The following is a 14568-nucleotide window of genomic DNA, read 5'->3' on the forward strand; positions in this document are numbered from 1 at the left end:
GTGGGATTACGGTGTTTGTGTAATCGATGAAATGTCATTTTGCTCTAGGTGAAAGGAAGAGATTTGACTCTATACAAGGCGTAGTTACTAACAGTAAATTTCCACAAATCAGCCATTTTAGCTTTAACGTGGCCCTGTTACTGTCTACAGTCTTTGCATATTTTTAAAAATTCCCTGTTGATGAGTGCTCTGTTGGGCATCTAGTGGCCGATGGGTGCAGGGAAGTCGAGTTTTACTTATCTGAATCCATCCCTTACGGTCACAAGCAGGGTCTTCCTAATGGTCCTCTTCAGCTCCTGGGTCTGCATCAGACAGAAGCCAGACATAAGTGTTGAACTCCAGCACATGCGCAAGATACAACACTGAGGTCTCTCGAGGAGACGGCAGGACTGCGGGTTCCTCCACAGACAATGTCATTTTCCCTACAGTCATCACTAGTGACAGCTGGAAGAGATGACAAAACCTGACAACTGTAGCTCCACCTTCTCTTAAGTTTTGTCAAGCGTAGATAATATACTAAAACAAAATGGTCCCTTGTTTAACTTATGATATCTTTTGACTGCGTCGGAATTTCATTGAAATTCCATCACAGTCACCCTGAGTATTTCATGAAGATTTTATCATTGCTAAATACTCAATACGCTGTGCGATCAAGACACCCCCCTAGCACACTGCATCTCAGTCCTATACCAAATGATACTACCGACTCACAGTGGAAACCAGCCTCCATACTTTGCCAAATACTGGGAGAGAGACCTGGGGCATACGCTGACAGATGATCAATGGCTAGATGTTTTCGTGAATACACACAAATCCTCATTCAGCACCAAGTACCAGGAATCGGGATTTAAGCTAATCACTCACTGGTATAAGAATCCCGAAAGGATCTCCACCGCGGGCTTAAGCTGTGATCCAGAATGCTGGCGATGCGACAGGTAATTGGGCACGCAATTCCACATTTGGTGGAGCTGCCAAAACATCAAGCCCTTTTGGGAGGGGGTGCATAGGATCCTTACTACAATAACAGATGCCAGCGTGGACTTTACCCCCAAAGCCTATCTTTTACATGTTACCTCAATCTCAATGCCACCCACAAAATACAAAAAGACGGTGATACCGCACTTGCTCAATGCAGCACGCAGCCTTATACCTTGCCACTGGAGACAGAAGACAGTCCCCTCCATTAGAGACTGGATACGCAGAGTGGAAGATATAAGGGAGATCGAGGAACTCATCCTCACATGGACGGGATGGACCCAACGATATCACCAGACCTGGTACCACTGGACAAAATGGCTCTCCGACGATCCGGTGGACGGACGGGAGGCGCGGGGGATGGATCTGTCAGGCCCATCTGGGGTGGGGGGCGGCCCCAGCGGGGGGGGAGGGGTCCGGGAGCACTCTCTAAACTGCGCTGGCCGCACGCTGGCTCCTCCTTTCTACCCCCCCATGGTGTTCATTCCTATGTCTGTTCGCTGCCCTCCTCCTCCCCCTATTCTCCTCTCTCCGATTCCTTCCCCGGTTGTCACCCTTGGTGACCAGGGATAGATACCAGACACCCAAGGGAAGCACGCCCATTAGACATACAACCAGGACCCTACAACACTCCAGTCCCCACAACGACCGAGACGCACAAGGACCCCGACGGGCTACAGAGGGGTTGGAAGAAAGAACAAGAGACGGGTTAGACACTACAAACTAATACAGTATATACCTGTGGGGCACATGATGGGATGATGGGAGGGGATAACTACGTTCACGGGGGGGGGGGGGGTCTCGGTATAAAATTAGATAGTAAGAAAGGAACGGATAGAAGGGGGACCACACGCCGGATCCCACAATACACAGAACCAACCAATACACCAGGGACTAGACGCAACCACATCACACCGACCACAACTACACAAACACAGGGGGAAAGACCCTGGAAGACCCATATTACCAGCTAAGGAATCAGAATGAAAACTGGTATACACACAGTGAAATCTAACAAAAACGAGGGTTCAGTTAAAACGTTGGTTATTGTTATCGTTCATATTATTAAGCTACAATGTTAAGTAGATGTTGGTACGAATGTCAGCTAGACCTACGCACGGACATGCACATCAGACCCAGGCAGACCAGGAGACACCTTATGGAGGAAGGGGCCGACTTAGGTCCGGCTCCAATCCACGCACGTCAAACAACCTGTAATGACCAATATATAGATTGTGATTGTGACTACGCTGTATAATTTTTGTGCTGTTATGAAATCCAATGTACACAACCACACCAGTGCAACAATAAAAAGCTTTAATAACAGAGAATATTGGCATGGCATTGGAAAACATTGCATTGTTTCTTGTTTTTCTCTGAGTGGAAACATGTAGTAAAGTGGGACACACTAAGAGCAAGGCATAATGAGTAGCCAGTGATGGCTGACATTTAGGCCCAGAGGAGGCGGGCTGAAAGCTAGCCGGATAGGAGGCATGTGTGGGTGTGGTGGGTGTGGGTGTAAAATGGGTGTGGCATTTAGATTAAGGGTTTGGGTGGGGTTGTATAAATAACGGACATTTTGTCCCCTTCACCTCAGCCATCTTAAAATAACGGCAAGGTGACAATCTCTTTCCTATCATTGTGTTGCTTTGCTTACCCCACGGCCAGAAGCATGGATATTGACGGAATCCTTGCTGCTCTTCGGGCTGAGGCCCTCCAGGACGGTGGCCGGCACCTGCAGGCCCAGCTGGTAAGGCTGCAGGGTGCCTCCCTGGTAGCTGCTCCCTCTGTCGGCAGCCAGGGTACTCCGCGCCGCCGGGCGCGTCCTCCTACCCGTTATAGCCCCTCGCGGGAGGGTCGGGTGAGGGGTAGGAGCAGGAGCCCTGTTGCCGGCCCGCGCGCCAGGTCCCCCGCGGCCGCGGGCGGCAACGTGTCAGTGCAGCCTGTCGCCTCCTCCCCGAGGCGGTCTAGAGCTACCCGTGCGGCTGCCGCATCTCGGGGAGGTGATGGCCATCCCGCGCCGGTTCCTGCTCCTGTGATCTCGCGGGCCTCCAGGAGGTCGTCCGCGAGATCACTCTCCAGCTCAACGATGGCGACAACCCGAGCACCTGACAGGCGCTCGGCTCATGGTGGATCCCAGGCGGAGCGCGAGCAAGTGAGGTCGGCGTCCGGCTCTTCTTCAGGAGTGGTGAGTAGGCCGCGAGGCGGCAGGGCAACCAGTAGGGGGTTGGGGGTCGGGGGGTCGGGGTATGGAGCCAGGTCCGGCTACTCGTGGGCACAGCCCCCCCCCTTATCATCCTCCCCACTCTGTCTCCCCTGGCCCGGCCACTACCACACTCCCATCAGCCTCATCCGTTCAACAGGCACTTCCATCAGCTTCATCCGCCCAGCATGCACTCCCATCATCCTCATCCAGCCAGCATGCACTCCCATCATCCTCAGCCGGACAGCATGCACTCCCATCAACCTCATCCGTTCATCCTGCATTCTCATCATCCTCAGCCGCCCATCAAGCTCTTCCAACACTATCTCCTGCCCATCCTACCCCCCTTGGCCCCCTCCCTATGGGTCTGATGCCCTCTGCATCTGCCCCGCCATTACCCATGGTCCATGCTGCCCCCTCTGGGGCTCCTTCTGCCATGCCAGTTTTACACACAGTCTTTACCACTTCTGCGGGTCCCCAGTTACCTGGGTTGGGTGGGCAGGGTTCTTTTTCACCTGTCCTGTCTTCACAGGTCACCCCTGGTCGGCTGACAAGTCGGTCCCCCGATGCTGTGACTGGTGCAGTGCTTCCTGCGGTCGCAGTTCCCTTGGGGCCGTTGCAGCCTGGTGGGCATGTTGAAGTCCCGCTACTACCTGTCAATTCAGCTCCAGCAGGTGAGTACTCTGGTATAACGGGGTCGGGTTTGGGGGGCGCTGGCGCAGGGGAGGTGCAAGAATTGGGTTCTGTACTCCAGGCTATGAAGCAGGTTTTGCTAACCCTTGAGCGGGGTTATCGCCCCGGGGCTTCCCCCCCGGTGTCGCTAGATAACCAACTTCGGGCGGGTTGGGCAGGTTCCGCAGGGTCTGATCCTTCTGCAGTCGCGGCGCCAATGCCCGCTAATATAACACAGGCCCCCATCCCCTCAACCTCGGCGTTACTGCCGGTGACGCCGGAATCTGCAGTGGGCACGGCCGGGGACGCCGCTGCTCTCTCGGGTTTGGGGGTTGCTCCGGCTGCGCACGGTGCGGCGTACATGTGCTGGTCAGGCCCTCTGGGCCTCCATCTCACGCCGGAATTGCGCGCCAAAATAGACAAGGGGGAATTTGTTGAAATTTTTTCTCTCCTCCCTATGGAAGATCTTCCCCGGGTTGACGCTGACGCTAAAGAGTCCGAAAAGGACAAAGAAAAGTTTCGGTACCGGAAGATTCCGAAAACTTTCGGAAACTGGATCCGAGCCTTTTCGATCTTAGCCAGCGTGATAGGTGAGAAGACTCCCGCCAAATGTGCTTCCCTATTCTGCTACCAGGACGTCATATGGACCGCTTGTCGGGTGTACGGCGGTTTAGGTTGGTGGCGGTATGATGAGCAGTTCCGCCAACGTTTAGCGGTTCGGCCTTCCATGGGCTGGGATCAAATGGACATTGGCTTGTGGTTAGCTATCATGACCCGCCCAGCCTCACATCAAGGGGGCCTGTCGTCCTTTCTTGGGGGGGCCGGCGCGGGTTCTTCAACCGCAGCGTCGGCCGGGCAACGTAAAACAGGCTGCTGTTGGCAATATAACGATGGCCAATGCAAATTCGGGTCTAGTTGCCGCTTCAAGCATGAGTGTTCGGGGTGCGGTGGGTCTCACCCCGCTTCAAAATGCTTCAAACGAGCCAAAACTGGCGACAAAGGGGACTCCGTGGGCGCTAAGAGCGAAGACGCCGGTGGACGTCGACGCGATGCGCCCATGGCTAAATCGTTATAGGAATAAGAAGGCGGCTGCCTTATTGCTAGAGGGATTTGGGCAGGGGTTTTGGATCCCTCACCGGCCTCGGCAGGTCTCCGGTTTTTGCAGAAACCTGAGATCTGTTTTTGAATATCCAGGGGTGGTCAGGGAAAAACTGGCGAAGGAAGTGGCGCTGGGCCGAATGGCGGGCCCATTTCGGGATTCGCCACTCCCCGATCTAAGGGTGTCACCGTTGGGCGTGGTGCCCAAACGGGAACCGGGAAAGTTCCGGCTGATTCATCACCTGTCGCACCCTCATGGGTGCTCGGTAAACGATGACATTGCAGCTGAATTATGCCGCGTTTCCTATGCGTCCTTTGATGCTGCTGTGGGCATAGTCAGGGCCGCTGGCCCCGGGGCACTTATGGCAAAAACTGATATCGAGTCTGCCTTTCGCCTCCTACCAGTTCACCCAGAGTGTCATCATCTCTTGGGATGTGCATTTGAAGGTCATTATTACGTGGATATGTGTCTCCCCATGGGTTGTGCAATATCCTGTTTTTATTTTGAATGCTTCAGCTCTTTTCTAGAATGGGTAGTGAGAATGGAGTCCGGTTATGATTCCCTGCTTCACTACTTAGATGACTTTCTGTGTGTGGGCCCCGCGCATTCCCCGATATGCTCCCAGATCTTACAAGCAGTGTCGGATGTGGCCTGTATGTTCGGCGTGCCGCTGGCACCTGACAAGACAATTGGCCCTTCCACGTGCTTGAGCTTCCTCGGGATCGAGATTGATTCGGTCATCGGGGAATGTCGGCTTCCGTTGGACAAGTTGGCTGACCTACGTGGGGTGGTCCAGGAGGCGAGCTCCTTGCGGAAGATCACGCTGCAACGACTTCAGTCCTTGTTGGGCAAATTAAACTTTGCCTGCCGGATTATGCCCATGGGTAGAGTATTTAACCGACGCCTGGCGGCTGCCACGTCAGGGATACTGAAGCCGTTCCACTTTGTCCGCCTGACCAAACCGCTCAGGGAGGATTTAGCGGTTTGGGCGGTTTTTCTGGAAGAGTACAATGGTAGGTCTTACTGGCAGCAGCCCGAGGTAGCAAACTCAGTGCTGCACCTGTTTACGGATGCCGCGGGTTCGTCGGGTTTTGGGGCTATCATGGGAAAACAATGGTGCGCAGAACCTTGGCCAAGATCGTGGTTCGACTCGGGCCTGACCAAGAACATGGCGTTCTTGGAGCTTTTTCCCATTGTGGTGGCTCTCCATCTTTGGGGACCGGAGATCAAGAACAGGCGTGTCGTGTTCCACTGTGACAATTTGGGCGTTGTCCAAGCCATTAATCGGTTGACAGCCTCCTCTCCTCCGGTGGTCAGGCTCCTGCGGAGCTTGGTACTGCGTTGCCTGTCTTTGAACGTTACATGTCGCGCTGTGCATATTCCCGGTGTAGAGAATACCACGGCTGACGCCCTTTCTCGTTTCCAATGGCAGGTGTTTCGTCAGATCGCGCCCGAAGCAGATACGATGGGCCTTCCCTGTCCCAGAGAGCTATGGTCCCTTGGCCTGAGCGAATAAGGGAATGGATTCGGTCTTCAGTGTCAGATGCTACTTGGGCCCGGTACGGTAAGGCATGGGGTGACTGGGTCGCTCTAGAGCAGGACCAAGGTGGGTTTTCTTCATCTGCGGAGAGGGTTCAGGGGGTTTTACGGTTGCTCTGGTTTTGGGAGGCTAGTGGTTGTTCCCCAGCCACGGTATCAGGGAAGCTATCAGGTCTGAGCTTCTGGTTCAACCTTACTCGCGTGCCGGATGTGACCAAAGATTTCATGGTCCGGCTCGCTATGCGTGGCTGGCGTAGAGGTCCGCAGCCTCGGGATTCCAGGAGACCGGTTTCTGGCGCACTGCTACTTGGTATTGCGTCGGTCTTATCCAGGGTCTGTTTGTCCGATTTCGAAGCGCGTTTGTTTCGGGTGGCTTTCTCTTTCGCCTTCTTTGGTGCTCTGCGGATTGGGGAACTTGTGAGCCCTAGCAAGCGGATTCCAGGCGGCTTGTTGTTCCATGATGTGTCGGTCGTGGATGATACGGTGCGTTTTCTGGTGCGAAAGTCGAAAACTGACATTTTTGGTAGGGGGGCATGGGTGTCCCTTCGTGCCATTCCCGGCTCGGCTGTCTGTCCCGTCGCAGCTTTTCAATCTTACCTTCTGTGTCGCCCGGATGTTGTAGGCCCATTGTTAATCCATGGGGATGGGTCTTTTCTTTCCCGCTTCCAATTTCTCCGGGTTTTCCGTCTGGCACTCGAACATCTGGGTATTTCGAGCACAGACTTTGGGGGTCACTCTTTTCGGATTGGGGCCGCTACGGAAGCCTCTCGTTTAGGTTTCTCGGACCAGGCCATTCAAAGGATTGGTAGATGGGAATCGGGGAGGTTTCGGTCCTATGTTCGGCCCACTCGGCTGATCGGTATTCCCCTTGTGTTTTCTCCACAGGGCCCGGCCGACGGATCTGGATAATCGGTCATTCCTATATCTACTGGGCCCACCTGCGGGCTGGGGTTCGCCCGGGTGGGACAAGGCTTGGAATACCTCGGGAGCTGGCGGAGGTCCGGTGGTTCGGGTTCCGGGGCATGAAATGGGGTCAGCTGTTGCCTGAGGTCGTGCAGTTATCCACGTTATTAGGAATCCCGGATATCTTGGTGGTGCATCTGGGAGGGAACGATTTAGGTTCGCTGCCCGCGTGGGGCTTAGGGGAGCTGATCAGGCGAGACTTGGCGCGCTTGCGAGTACTTTTTCCAAAAATTTGCTTAATCTGGTCAGGAATAGTTTCCAGGAACTATTGGAGGTGCGCACGCGATCAGGGTGCTATGGAGCGCTGTCGCATAAAGATTAATAAGCGGGTTTCCAAGTTTGTGCTAGGTGTCGGGGGCTTGGCAGTGCGACACCGTATTTTTGAGCGGGAGGCGGCTATCTTTTTCCGCCCGGATGGGGTCCATCTCACTGATGTCGGTTTGGACTTGTTTAACCTAGAGCTGCAGGATGCGTTGGAACAGGCCATGGCGTTGCTTGGGGGTCGCGCCCGCTGATTTAGGCGTAAATGCAGCGGGGCTAGTGGCGGGTATGGTCCTTGCCGAACCAATTGGGAAGAGGAGTACAAGAAAAAGAAGGATGCTGGGTCGGGTCCCCTCCCCTAACCTCGGGAAAGGTTTGGGTATTTGCGCGTGCCCTCTGTGCCAGGAATGGTGGCCAGGGGTTGGCATGTGGTATTGGAAGGCCAAGGTGAAGGCCAGGTATCATGGACGAGGGGGGAGGGCTGATGCCTCGGTAGGGCGTGTACCCTAGAGGGTTGGTGGTACGGTTGGCAAGGACTAGTTCAAGTTAAATAATGTTTATACCTTGTTTTATTTATGGTTGGTTTTATAAATATGTTTGATAAATTATAAACGAAATATAAATAAAAGCTGTGGCCACACATATATGTTTCCTGGTTTTGATTGGGTTAAGGGTTTGAATGGGGGTGATGTATTGTGTCGCACCACACGTAACCGCTACCTACACACATGCACATGTGCACATTCAAGAGGCTAATGATATGAATGACTTTGGTGTGTTCTATGAGTAAGCTAATTGGTTACATAGCTAGCAGGTGTATCAGTATGCGGTTTGTAGTAGCCAGGTCAACTGCTTATGTGCCTTATGCGTGTAGTAAAAAGCTATGCTGGTGCAGTGTGCCCCTAAGTTTGAGGTGTAAACCTGCTGGATCTAAGTGGTAAGCTGCATGCAGTATATCACCCTGTGTATGGTATAGGGCTATTCCAAGCTAGGGAAATAAGAAATATATGGCATAGTGCAATACTGTATATATTATAATTGGATATATGAGCAAGTGACAAATGCTCACTCACACTTTGACATCCCAAGAAGTGCCTTCAGAAATATACTTGGTGTGTCTTCTTTGCTTCAAATACTTGGTAAATGTGAGTCTCACATAAAAACAAAGTGCAAAAAAATAGATTGGATGACTGTATGAGTAAAGAGTAATAAAGCATTTATTACTTACATCAAAGTAAATAAAAGCAGGTAAATATCACCCTGGCTGGACTAACATGCATGTTCCGGGACAGGCTCTGGGAGTCGTCTGTATGGCGGGCACGATACCTCGCCGATATGAGCCGACTTGCGGTTAGCCGATGCCCAGTCTTTTGCGTTGGTGTGGCTGGGTACAATTGTCCATCAGGGCAGGGATCTGGGTAAAGTCCATTTGCAGGTTTCCTGGGTGCCATAGACGTGTTGGACCAAGGCTGCCCGGTCCGGGTAACAGGAGGGTAGAGTCCGTTGGGGTAGGCTGTTGAGTGTAGTCCAGGAAAGCTTGTTGCCAGGTGCCACATGTAACCCCTCTCTGGGGCTACCGTGCTGGGGGTTGTGTGGACGATGGGTACGTGGTCTGGCCCGCTGTGTGAGTACCGTGCTTGTTGGCAAAATCATTAGTCTACGGAGTAGTCTCTTTGCAGCTTTCTGACCCTCCTCGGCTATGTCGCTGTCTCTGCTTGCCGTTGGCTTGGCTCGTTGGTGGGGTGGGTAAGAGCTCTTATGGTGAGCTGCGATGTAGGGCATGGAGGTCGCAGACTCCTCCAACCCCTTGAGTCTCCGTTCGACAGCCTCGCTGTTTGCTGTGGGCTCAATGAGGGAGCAGACTTTCTCATCGGCCTCGGCGCACCGGGCGTCCGCCATCTTGCATGCTGCGTCCAGTCCCCCGATCGGGGTGGCGGTGTTGCTGGGCCTGGATTGCATAGCCACTGGGTGAGGACCAGGATCAACCCCACCAGTCCATAGGGGGGGGGGAACAGGGCCGGGCCTGCTCGGTGCTGGGCCTCTGGCTGGGTGCCGAGTGGGGCAGCGGCCGTCCACCCCTCTCACCACCGGCAAGGGCCTCGACTGAGATGGCGAAGACCTCAGCTCCAGGGGACTGAAACTCGAGGAGCCGGCCTCACCCTGGATCCAGCGTCCCCTTAGCACTGAGGACCATTGCTGTCGATCTATGGTTAGTTCGTTTTTCATGTTTATTTGCTTTAGAAGTAAGTGAGTTGCAGGAGCTGGTCTCACTTGCGACGCTCCAGCTTGGCGGTCCGGCCCTGCCCCCCGAATTTTCTATTTTTTAATACAATTATTGGTCTTATTCACAGAAAAGTTGACAGGCAACAAATTTGCAAAATGTAAATTAAAATTTGAACTTGGAAAGATATTTTTACAATTAAACTATTATGTTATACGAATTGAAAACTCATCATATTTTACTACTTAGGAAATAAACCCCACAGTAAAATCAAGAAATTACAGAGGTAAAAGCATTGGCTTGTATCTCTCTCTGCATCTACCTACGTATACAAATTAGCCATCGATTTACCTCCGCTCGATGATTAATGAATAACCACAGGAAATTGGTGATCAATTATTTTGAAATCTTCTGCTCTCTGTAAATATTTGTTGGTTTCTCTCACACACAGTAGCACAAACAAAAAAAAAAGTAAAAATATAACAAATTATATTACTATTATTTTATACTTCGAGTTTGCCTTGTATTTAGTCACAGTGATTAAAAGTATACTTTAGACACTTCTGCAATATGCGTTTGAATCCAGAATATCTATTTTTTTACTCTTTTCTCCATTTTAACACATTTTCATAAATAGAATACATAAATTGCAAGGTACTAAGAACCTCGAGGCAGTAAAGTAATGGAAAGTAATTGACTCCTGGTGCATTTTTTTTCCAAGCTAATGGATGTTAGTAATTAAATGTTTGCAGGTCACAGAGCCGGAGAATATCAGGATATGTATCAAGGTGAATGACACATTTAAAGTAGAGGGTCAGGAAGAAACGGAAGCAGCAACATGATGTTTGTTTAATTTACTCAGATTTTACCCATTAGTGCATGGTACTTAAAGGAAAAGGCTGGTAACCAATTCACTACCGATTACGTGTATACACAGACCCAGGTTTGGTCTCAGGCTCAAGGGTAAATTTTAGGGCCCTTCGAAAAACCTCACCCTATATACCATGCCCTATGTCCATCCCTAAATCCAAACAAGTTCTGTGAATCACATTCTGACACCAAATAATTACACAAATTTTGAGTATAATATAATAATAATATAATATGCCCATGTGGGAATTTTTCTTTAGGTCTCCCCGCCTATATATTTTTTTTAATAACTAATATGTTTTACTTATCTGAACTCCAGGTGCTGCTTTCCACACCCCCTCCTGATATCACGGTAGCCGTGTGAGGTCCAATCAAAGGCTTCTGATACGGAAATGGCTCAGAGCACATGATGCACGCAATCTGAGCCAGGGGAGGGACAGTGGAGTCAGAGAGGTTGGTGGGAAAATTAAAAATAATTGAGCTTGTTAAGAGGCGGGGAGGGCCGCAGACTAAAAGGGTCCGAGGGAGGGGACATTCACGCTTTTCACATGAGAAGCTAAATATGTCTGTTGTTAACATGCAGTGCGCACTGACAACGGACAGAATATATGCACAGAATTGACTTTAGGCAGTCCTGAACTAGCCCACCGCACACAAGGGCCATCATCGCTGTATGTGCGTCATTTCAAGCACAAACTCTGCACATCTGAATCCTGCCTCCAGGGCCGGGCTGGGAAAAAAAATTGACCCAGGCATGGTTTATTGCAGTGGCCCAGTGGCAAGGGGGCGGCCCAATCGGGTAAAGTTGTGTCATCACCAACGACAAGCATGCCTCCCCCCACCCAAACTGAGCATGTTGGTTCAATGCCCTTCCAGGGTAGTCAATGCATACAGCCCTGCTGAAAAACTCTTACATTAGAAAAAGACCCTGTATTTGTTCTGCACAGCACAAGCAAATGTATTAACACGCTTGCACTGTGTTTACTTGTGACTTGTCTCTGCTGTCTCCAAGAGTGGAATATCAGAAGACAAAAGGGTCAGGAAAGCGTATTGTGCATGTGTTTGGAGCCTGCTTGTGGGATTGCGTGTGTTGAGTGAGCTGATTGTGGTATTTTAAGTTTCAGTTGTGTTGAGTAATGTATGTGTCTAGAGGCTGTAAACAGTTTGTGTGTATATGGAGTGTACAGGCCCGGACTGGCCATCGGGCAAATGCCCGGTGGGTCGCGGTGGCCAGGGGCCGAGGCCGGCAGGGGAAGTCCCAGGATCTCCCCTGCCGGTCTATGCAGGGCCGGCACTATCCGAGCGCCGGCCCCGCTGTTTTCAATGAAGGGCCAGTGGGGAGATCAAAGCTCTCCCTCACCGGCCCACTTGCATAGACCTGAGGCTGGGGAGAGAGGGAGAGGACCTGGCGGAGCTCTATCTTGCAGCTCCGCCGGGTTCCTCTCGCGAGATCTGGAGCGTTGCCATGGCAACGACCGGATCTCGCGAGAGTGAACTCTAGCCCGCAGGCTAGAGTTCACTCACCACTGGACCACCAGGGATGGTGTCGGAGTGCGAGTTCCGGTCCCACCCCCCTTTCCCAGGTACCAGCGTGCCGGTCCCCCCCTCCCAGGCTAAAGGTAAGAAGGGAGGGGGGGGGGACATTATAACTGCTTAATTTAATTTTTTACCCCCCCCCACACACACACAATTCATTCAAACATTCACACACAGCACTATCACACACAGCACTCTCACACCCATCACACACACCACTCTCACACCCAGCACTCTCACACCCATCACACACAGCACTCTCACACCCATGACACACAGCACTCTCACACCCATCACACATAGCACATGTTGCAATCAGCAGTTTAGGCATTTCATGTGAAGGAAACTGTGCTGCATTTACCAATAAAATGTTTTGCTTCTGATTAGTGTTGTGTTTAGATTTACCATTAACTTGGTTATAGCATGGGAATAAGTCAAATCAAGCTATTTAACAGAAAAATGACATGCATTACAAATAAATAGTACAGATTAATGATTTATTTTCTAAGTCTTCCTTAAATAGTTATACTGTGAGAGTTTGTGAGATCTTTTCATATTATAATATGCTATTATGTACAGGATGTATAATGGTGAGATAGGCATTATGGGAAAATAAAGCTTTGAAGATTCTGGAGACGTTGTAATCAATCACAAGACCAAATGTCAAAAGGTTTAAGAATTTCATCAGAACTCCACGATGGCATTCATTTCTCTTAATGCATATTTCGCTGTTATGTCATTTTTATGTAACATATTTCATTTAGAGTTAGGTTTCCTTAAAGGGAAACTATACAAATTTGTTTTCCTGGCACTATAGCTCCCTATGATGCCCCCCTCTGTCCATTAAAAACCCCTTCTGTCACTTACCTGATTCTAGCTCCTAACGACCCGGATGTCCATCTAGTAGCTTTCTTGCAGACAGCCACTAGAGGTAAAGTTAACCCTCAAAGGTAATTATTGCAGTTTATTAAAAACTGCAATAATTACCTATGCAGGGTTAAGGGACCTGGGACACTGCACCCAGACCACTTCAATGAGCTAAAGTGGTCTGGATGCCTATAGTGTTCCTTTAAGACAGAACCGGGATTAAAGGAAACCTAACTTTCTGTTCTAGATTGGTGGGTGTTATGTACCCAGGGAGCAACTGCCACATTTTATGAATTTAGATCCCTTTCGTGGTGGCGATGTGCTGGCAGAGTAGCTGGGGAGATAGAGTTGTGCTGAGAATTTGGATGCCATTGGCAGGAGGGTAAGGAGGCGGACCAGTGATAGGATTGCACCACCAACTCTGCCCAAAAGGAAGCAGACCCACCTGTAAAGGGTGCAGGTCTGCCTTAATTTCTGGCAGTTCTATTATTACTAAGAGCAGATTCTGTAGGGAAAGCTGTTTCAGAGCTCTCTGCATGGTCCTAGTGCCCTGATATTGCTTCAGACGCATTGGCGAGTGCATGTAATGATGCGATCTCTCTATACTTGTTGGGAACTGTTCCAAGGTTTTCCCCAAAAGCTGGACACCAGGGAAATAAGGTGGGATGGTGGGACCTAAAAAATCGTGACGCACTCTCACACCCATCACACACAGCACCCTCACACACAGCACCCATCACACACAGCACCCTCACACACAGCACCCCTCAAACACAGCATCCATCACACACACATACTGCACCCTTCACATACACACTACATCCCTCACAGACACCTACTGCACCAAAGACACACACACACACTCACAATACTTCCGAACATATTTATATTATATATATATATATATATATATACACACACTACAGCACCCCTCACACACATACTGTACTCCTAAACACATTACGTTCCAGACACACACTAGATCCCTTACCCAACTCTGGATCATATACACACCAGATCTCCTACACATTCTGGGTCCTTCAAACACACACTAGACTCCTGTATACACACACACTGCACCATCTACACACACACTACATTTCTGCACCATCTACACACACACTACATTCCTAAAATACACACTCTGGATCCCTTATAAACACACTAGATTCATTGTAAACAAACACATACTACACCCCTAAACACACACTCTCTACAACCTTTACAAACACTACATCACCTATACACACACACACACTATAGCCTGTATGCACACACTTACTACATCCCCTATACACACATTCTCTACAGCCCCTAGCCACATATGCATTACATTACACACACTAAAACCGACCTTATTAC

This window comes from Pelobates fuscus, chromosome 8 (assembly GCF_036172605.1).
Source record: "Pelobates fuscus isolate aPelFus1 chromosome 8, aPelFus1.pri, whole genome shotgun sequence".
Classification (NCBI taxonomy): domain Eukaryota; kingdom Metazoa; phylum Chordata; class Amphibia; order Anura; family Pelobatidae; genus Pelobates; species Pelobates fuscus.